This window comes from Haemaphysalis longicornis, unplaced genomic scaffold (genome assembly GCF_048455015.1).
Source record: "Haemaphysalis longicornis isolate Haplotype H1 unplaced genomic scaffold, Haemaphysalis longicornis Haplotype H1 scaffold_2, whole genome shotgun sequence".
In the NCBI taxonomy this organism is placed as follows: domain Eukaryota; kingdom Metazoa; phylum Arthropoda; class Arachnida; order Ixodida; family Ixodidae; genus Haemaphysalis; species Haemaphysalis longicornis.
Window position 1 is genome coordinate 66,398,453 of NW_027526295.1, and position 7,610 is coordinate 66,406,062.

Here is a 7,610-nt window from a genome sequence, read left to right on the forward strand (position 1 = left end):
ATGTTCGTGCGGGTTCGGTGCACACGTTCATACAGCGCTTCCTGGGCAGCCTGTATGTTCACTGCCGGTGGGGGAGACCGCCAGAGCTCCAAAGTTGTGATGAAGGCGCGGGATGAGGCAAGAGATGGAGGGTTGCGTTCCCATTAAGGATGAGGGTTGTATGGGTAGGAAAAATAGGTGGGACAGGAAGAATGACAAGGGCTCCGATTCATGCGGTGAAGAATGTGAGTGAAGAGGTTGGGCCTGCCCAATGCGGCACGCAGCCTCACGAGTTGGACGGGAACTAGGTGATGGGTACACGGGGCGTGATATGGGCTGGGCGCGTTATTGGTTTCGGCGGGACAGAGGAGCTTCTGAGTGCGAATCCGTTGCAGTGAGAAAATTCCGGGCGACCAATGTTCGGCTCATTCAGCACGTCATTGAAGAGGCCATGGAGACGAAATACAACTTTGTTGTGTATAATTACCCATTTAGCAACATCCCAGCCACGAAAGACGTTAGTTACAACAAGCGAGAAATTTTGAAGAATTTTAAAATTTGGCGCCACAGCGACGTAGTGTGAGCCGCAATACAATCGCCCAGTCATTTTTCTTTGCGGTGGGTTGGGTCGGCAGCCTCCAATGGCACAAACAATACTACATGACGTCGTACCGATGCCACTGAAAAGTGACTGGTGACTAGTCACTGGTTCATCTGCTTTCTTCAGTAGCATTCTTCAGTAGCCCGCGTATTGCGGAACTTGTAACAAAAAATTCGTTATAGACGTGTTCGGCAATTTCGAACTATTGAATATATCGAACCAATCGCTTTGCATATTACAGTTCACTATAATCTTGTTTGACTGTATTGAGGGGGGGGGGGGGGGGGGAGGACCTTCAAAACAAATAAAATTTGTTCTGAAAGGCAGATACCCGCCCTTGACGCTGGATGGAACAAACCGAAAAATACTTGTTAGAGAATCTTTCTGGCTACATATATTTGTTCACCTGAGCAGGTGAGCGACATAATCACGAATTTGGACACACACAATTTCGCTTTTTCGCTCTCTTAGGTGCATAATTTCTGAAATACATGCTTTACCCACTACGCCATGAGAGAAATATACTCCTTAAGTTTCAAGTCTGTAGATCCAGCAGTTAGGCCGGTGCGTTGATGAATCAATCATTGAATTAGTCAGTCGGGCACTCCATTTTATAGGCATACATTACAAAGACCCTAGTGCCATTGTTTATTTTTTGATGCATTTTTTCTGTACTGGGCACAGGATTTCGCGCTGCAGAGAAACCTGTTTCAGAGAGTGTGGACACGATACCAGCCTGACTGTCGTCAGGGCCAGCCATAGAACTCCGCTGTTAAAACACAGCGCATAAATAGCCCGCTGTACTACGGCGTTCTCACTTGGTTTGGAGGGAGCCCATGGTTGCAGCGCAGTAGGTTCACTATATACGATCCCGTAGTCTAAAGTATTGTCAATTCGTGTCTTATGAAAGCCTTTTCAACCACTCGTTAATTATTCCAGAACTGAAAACCCAGGTCACTGCTCGGTTTTTGCGCTTATCCTGGTCATTTATTTTGCAGTTTACCGTGCGCTCATTTGCTGAAATATGTAAAAGACGTTATGGCAGACCTAAATGATAAAGCACCATTTTTTGGTGGTGTGCCAAATTTGGGTTCAGGGACTTCTTGAGGTGTTTTAAAGACGATAGTCTTTCTTGGGCTACTTAAACCCAGAAATTTTGGTGTCTGTATGTCTGTCCGTCTGTCTGTCTGTGACTCGATTCAGCCACCCGGCCAAAGGAAAACAATGCCTGCGCAATAGTCTTATATAGTCACAGCTAAATCTACCCGTCTATGTCCGGTGTAATGTTCATACTAGTCAACATTGTTGAAGAAGAACAAGACATTACGCAAATATGAGACAACACATCAATACAGAAGTGATATTTGCAGTGTCCCTATATAGAAAAATCAAACTTGCTTGACTTTTGCGAAATTAAATACTTCATCAACTGCAGAAAAAGAATTCACTCCGCCGTCGCCTGCTGTCGCCCGCGCCACCTTAGCTTCCGGCGGCATTATAAGGAATCAGTCGGCAACAGTTACGCAAGGTTCCACTAGATAGGTTCCACGTTCTCCTTGCAATGCACGTGGAGTAGGGAAACGCGGTTCTATCATGGAGGAAAGAAAAGTTGAGGAGGGAGCGTCACGTGACAATCGTGAAGCCTAGTCATAAAAAATAAAAAGGAAAGACTGATGGGAGGTGTTCTATTCACGTGACAGGCAAGCGGTAGTTCTTTGCGCCTCATGTGGCCCTTCGCCGACGCTGCGTGCGTGCGTCTATCCGTTTGGTTGCCGGGCCGTCCGCGTATTCGAGTTTCGGCGACGAGTCGTTGCGCCCAGCTCTGCCTGCAACCCGAAACGCGCAGCGGCCTGATCGTGCGGGCAAAGTGGTCGGACGGGAGACGAGAGCTTCGCCGCTGCGACATTCCACAATAAAACACAATAAAAACAACGTACTCTACTCTCGCTACCAGACCACTGCTCGGTGGTGATCTCTGCTCTCTGCGCCCTCAAGCGTATTTTTTTTTCTTTTTTTTTTGTCTTTTCCGGCATGGCATGGCGGCTTCTTGTCGCTTTTCAGCAGCGGCGGGTTAACCAACGGATCGCCAGCGATGCGACATGGTGAGTGTGGTGAGTACATACGACCAGTTTGTTACGATTCAATGCTTTTAATACCTCTACGCTTCCTTCTTTGCTGTCCCGCCCCGAGACTGTTGTCGCGAGGTTTCACACTCGATCCGCGAGGACAAATTAAACGGACGAACATTGTAAATTTACCGCAGCTGTTAGAATCCGTTGACATTAGCTGTTAATAGTGCCAGTCTTTGGTGTTTCGCGGACAAGCTGGTTGCCCAACCTGAATGCAAACGAATGAAAACGCAGCACACATTAGGTAGGGAGGGAGCCAGCGACGCGGATGCGACAACTGGCTGCCTTGGCATTTAATTACAGCAAAATGTTTGCACCAAGAAAATTGATGAGCTATAGCGATCGCCATTCATCACGTTAAAGCCACATTCTCGCCAAGTCAAGCCTAGGGATTGTCACGCGATGAAAGACTTCGCAACCCCTTTGGCTCTTACTCGGAAATAATGTTGGGGCGTTGCTATACCCAGCACACAACAAAACAGAGTACAGTGTACAGTGCATGTGCCACACACTTGTCTGTAACAGCGAGCCTCTGAAAACGGCGGAAATAATCTTTTACAAAAACTGTGAGGCCAAAAGTGGTCGGTAAGATTTAAGAACGCCATGCCATAGTAGTTTTCTTTATATTCTTTTCGGGCGAGGAAGGATGAGGCTAGAAGTACGACAGTTGTGTTATAGATAAGTGTGTTGCTCTCTGTACATACTATATCACCGGTGGTTAAGGAGCTAGGGATAAAGGAGTGACAAAGAGGGAAAGGAAAACTGTTCAAGTTGGCTATCATTTTTGAAAGTACAAGGGCAGTCTCACCAAAACTGATTTAATGTGACGGGTTGGCCTAGTTGATATTCCATTGCTCGAATAGTGGAGGGCAATAAAATGGACAGGGGCTGTGAAAGGACAACACAAGTGCGCTACTACAACTGCAGTTTATTATACAGACACTCTTTTTAAAAACAAGCTAAGGACAAATAAAACTGTGCAGAAAGAGAAAGAACAAATAAAGGGGTAATCACGTGTGATTAATTCTGCACGCTCAGACACCCGTTAACCCATGCGCCATCTACAAAATTGAATTTCAATTCAATTTCTCTGCCTGGTGGTGCAAGTGATACACACCGATACACCTGTCTTATGCAGTCTTGAGTATTTGCTGCTTCTACTTTTTATTTTTTAATTGTTGAAGTTTGCTAATCGGCATAAAAACTACCTCCCTACTGTGCCGATCGCTCGATCGACTGCAGCGGGTGGAGCTGAGATTGGGTAAACCATTCAGGCATCATGGGACCCACTGCAGTGGCTATGGTGTTGTGCTGCTGAGCCCAAGGACGCGAGTTCGATTCCCGGCCATGGCGGCTGCGTTTCGGATGGAGGCGGAAAGCAAAAGCGCCCGTACGGTCGAGATTCGGTGCATGCTAAAGATCCCCAGGTGGTCAAAATTAATCCCGAGCCCTCCACTACAGTGTGCCTTTAGCGAAGGTGTAGCTTTGGCACAAACAATTATTCAAGCATTGTACCAGGTGAAGAAAAAATAACGTAAAAAGGTAAATAAGTTTGCATTGTTTTCCTTTCATGCAAATAAATTAAACGTGCTGCTGGTCAAAGCAGAAATTTTAGGGTTCAGTTTTTTAGTATGAAGGCCTCTGGTACTAGTGCTCCCTTTAGTACGTGTGATCAAATGCTGTGTGCTGGCCACCAGACCCACCCGCAGCTTGGAGAACATCTTCTACAGCCTTCTGCTCAGTTATTGTTGGCTTGGCCATTTTTCCGGGTGCAGCATGATTAGGCTTCCGTTTCGTAGAAACAAATCTGAGCTTTTTTTGTTGCTTGGAGTATTCGCCACCGGATGCTGCACCTAAGAGCTGCTTGAGAAGTAGTGCGCGTGTGTGTGTGTGCGAGTGTTGAGTCATGCAAATCAGTTGTAATGTAAACTCAAGGGTAGGCATGCAGGTGAAAGTGTTATTTGGTGTGTTAAACCCGAAATTAGACTGCTTATCCTTCCGGTTTATCAACCATTCTTTGGTGCTGTCTTCATGTGGCACCCAACTTGTGATTCCCATTATAGCTACTCAGGACCATAGCCAGATTTTTGGGGGGGGGGTATGGATTTTGGGAAGGAGGTAGTTTTCCCGAAACAACAGTAAGTATTGCTTACATGCTGCCTGGAAACGATATCGGGAGGGGTTCAAACCCCCAAACTCCCCCTCTGGGTACGGCCCTGTAGCTACTGCATGTAATTCAGAGTTCAGCTGACCATCATCTGAAGTGAAACTTTGCTTCTTTTGCAGCTGACCATGGCCACGGTGACTGCGACACACTGGGCCATCTTTGGATGTGCAGAAAAATGGAGCAATAAATTTGTACGCTTTATTAACAAAATACTTCTGTTGAATGGTTACCTGTGTTACCAGAAAACTTTTCTTTGAGATTTATGGGCCGATCAAAATTCATCACATTGAGGTAATGGCAGGGCATTATTTTCTAGTACCAGGGTCCTTTCACCTGACTGTGGTTCCCAAGAAAGACACGGGGTCCCTGGAAAACCGCACCTTTACTTGAAGTCCCGTTCCCCCAAGGTCCGATCATCAGCAGGTCACGCTGTGCACACCTAGTCCAGCACTGTTGGCCATGTTCTAATCCAGGCCATGTGATGCCACATCTTCGTCTTCCCCTGGGACATATCCCGTGGGATTGACCACCGCCACCGTTGTCCGGTTACCACAATTTGAAACGACGCGCAAGGAGCAGTATAACGGATGAGCAGTTGTGCACAAGCAAATTACATAGGCAAAGTTACACATGCCGTGATCCACGGCTAGTCATCATTTGTCTGGCTGAAGTGCAGAATAAATGTCTTTCCATTTCTGACCATTTTGGTGTTGCCATGTCACTTCCTCAGCAAGTGTAACAGGTCATGCGAGGCAACAAAATGAGCCATAATGGAGTAAGGGATACAACAGGAGTTGCAAGTTATTTGTTTTCATAACATTACTATTAGTAGACTACCTATAACAAAGCTACCTTTCAGTTCTTATGAGGTTTCACTGTAAATGCCACGAAAAAGTAAATCCCTGTTAGTCCATGAAGAAAAAATGAATGTTTGGTTCATTGGAATGACTGCCTCATTAGTATGACACTGGCACGCATTATGGGACGCAGTGCAACTGGCTGAGGCCAGCAAAAGCAAGCGCAAGTTGTTAGGCAGGGCTTATGAGCTTGAAAAACAAGTTTTTTTTTTTTTTTCATTTTATCATAGTAAGAATTGGGAGAACAATGGAACTTGAAAAAATTACGTAAAATAAACAAAAGTACCAGTGTGCACTGTTGTGCTGTGCACAACAGTGCACACTATGCTTGTTAGAGCTGCTCAGCAGTATGGCGCTTTGGAGTTTTCTCAACACTGACCGATTGGCGTAAGCGACATCGTCTTGCATGACCCTATTTCTTGAGCATACCCTATATTTCACGAAACGATTACTACATGCTGTAACAAAGACAAGCCAGAAATACAAGCCAGGTGCACATACGCTCAAAAACAAAGTGAGTATGGACAGTGGGCCTGAGTTAAGGTCTGAGTGGTATTCATGCGCCATCTAGAGGACCAGCGGTAAACGAAGAAATGAAATTATAAGGCATTAATTTTGCCACAGGGCATAGATGAGGGAGTAGGAGTTGATGATGACTAAAGTTAATTGAACATGAAAATGTTCACTTCGCAGATGAAGTCCAAGAGAGAATGATGATGAGGCCCATGTATCCATGTAGTGTATGCAGTTGCGTCGCCTAGGCGGAGGCCTGTCACCGCAAGATGTTGCATCCTTGTCGGATTCAAGGCAAGGTTTCCCCATCTGCTGCAGCCCTAGGTAACGTGCTCAACATTCATTTCAAATGCCTGCCCTGGATACATCATCGCTGACATCACAAGAGACATATTTAGCGAGAGGATTGAAACTTTGGCTTAAATTGTGTAATCTCTTAATGAATAAAGCATTATTCGCTGCTTGGCAAGCAGTAGGGGCTCTATAAGACACCCAATGTTGTGAGTGAAACTGGTATTTTGTCCTAATGGCCCCTTTAACGTGAATAAAAGGTTTGCTCTATAACAGGATTTGTAGCAACTGCGAAACTTAGCAAAGAACTGTAATCTTGTGGCACAGCAGATAAGATGAACCATGGTTGAAGGTTATGAGCGATCTATTTACATCATTTACAAAATGGCCATGAGAGAGTCAGTGCTGGCTTCGCCCCCACGCAGCTTCTCCCCCACGCAGCTTCTCCCTCGTAATTGTCATCAATGGTCAGCCATGGGAATTGTCCACCATGCCCCGTGACAGAATGGCACCTGGAAAAATCAAGGAATGGTCAGGGTTACTCATTAAAGGCCAACGGTACTCACATTTCAGCTCGGCCAGATTTATCAATTTGTAGTAAGTACCACCCAACGCCGCCTGTATAAACATTGCTTGACACGTCGCGTGCTTTTCAATAGGAAGGGTAGGGACGCTTAGTTCAGCCACTCATCCGCTTTGTGGTGCGCGCCGGCGGACATTTCTCCTTACGTCGCTGCTCTGGAGTCGCAAACGCTGCACCCACTTTTGACGCATGTCTGTCGGCTTGCCTGTTGGGTTTCAAGAGCCGTTTCGGTCACATCTCAGGCGCGACGGGGTGATAGTTCTGGGGCGCGCTGGGGATCTCGTTCAACATGTTGCTCGCTTTATACTTGCTGCATTTTTCCAAAGATAACTGACGGAGGAGGAACTGAAATATATGTGTAAGAACATATTAATTGTCAGGTAGATAAATAGTGAACAGAAAAACTATATTTTAGGAAGGTGCAGCCATTATTTTACGGATGTTTTTTTCTCTCTGGAGGATTTAGGGAGGAAAAAATTGCCTGCACATT

The 7,610-nt window shown here is 45.9% G+C and overlaps 1 long non-coding RNA gene across 1 annotated transcript; it reads left to right on the forward strand.

The window, feature by feature from the left end:
• The first annotated feature begins 2,575 nt into the window (after positions 1–2,575).
• Positions 2,576–5,575, forward strand: LOC144168955 (uncharacterized). Its single transcript, XR_013322312.1, has 2 exons — positions 2,576–2,691; positions 4,996–5,575. It is a non-coding gene; the product is annotated as an uncharacterized LOC144168955 (long non-coding RNA).
• The last annotated feature ends 2,035 nt before the right edge of the window (positions 5,576–7,610 follow it).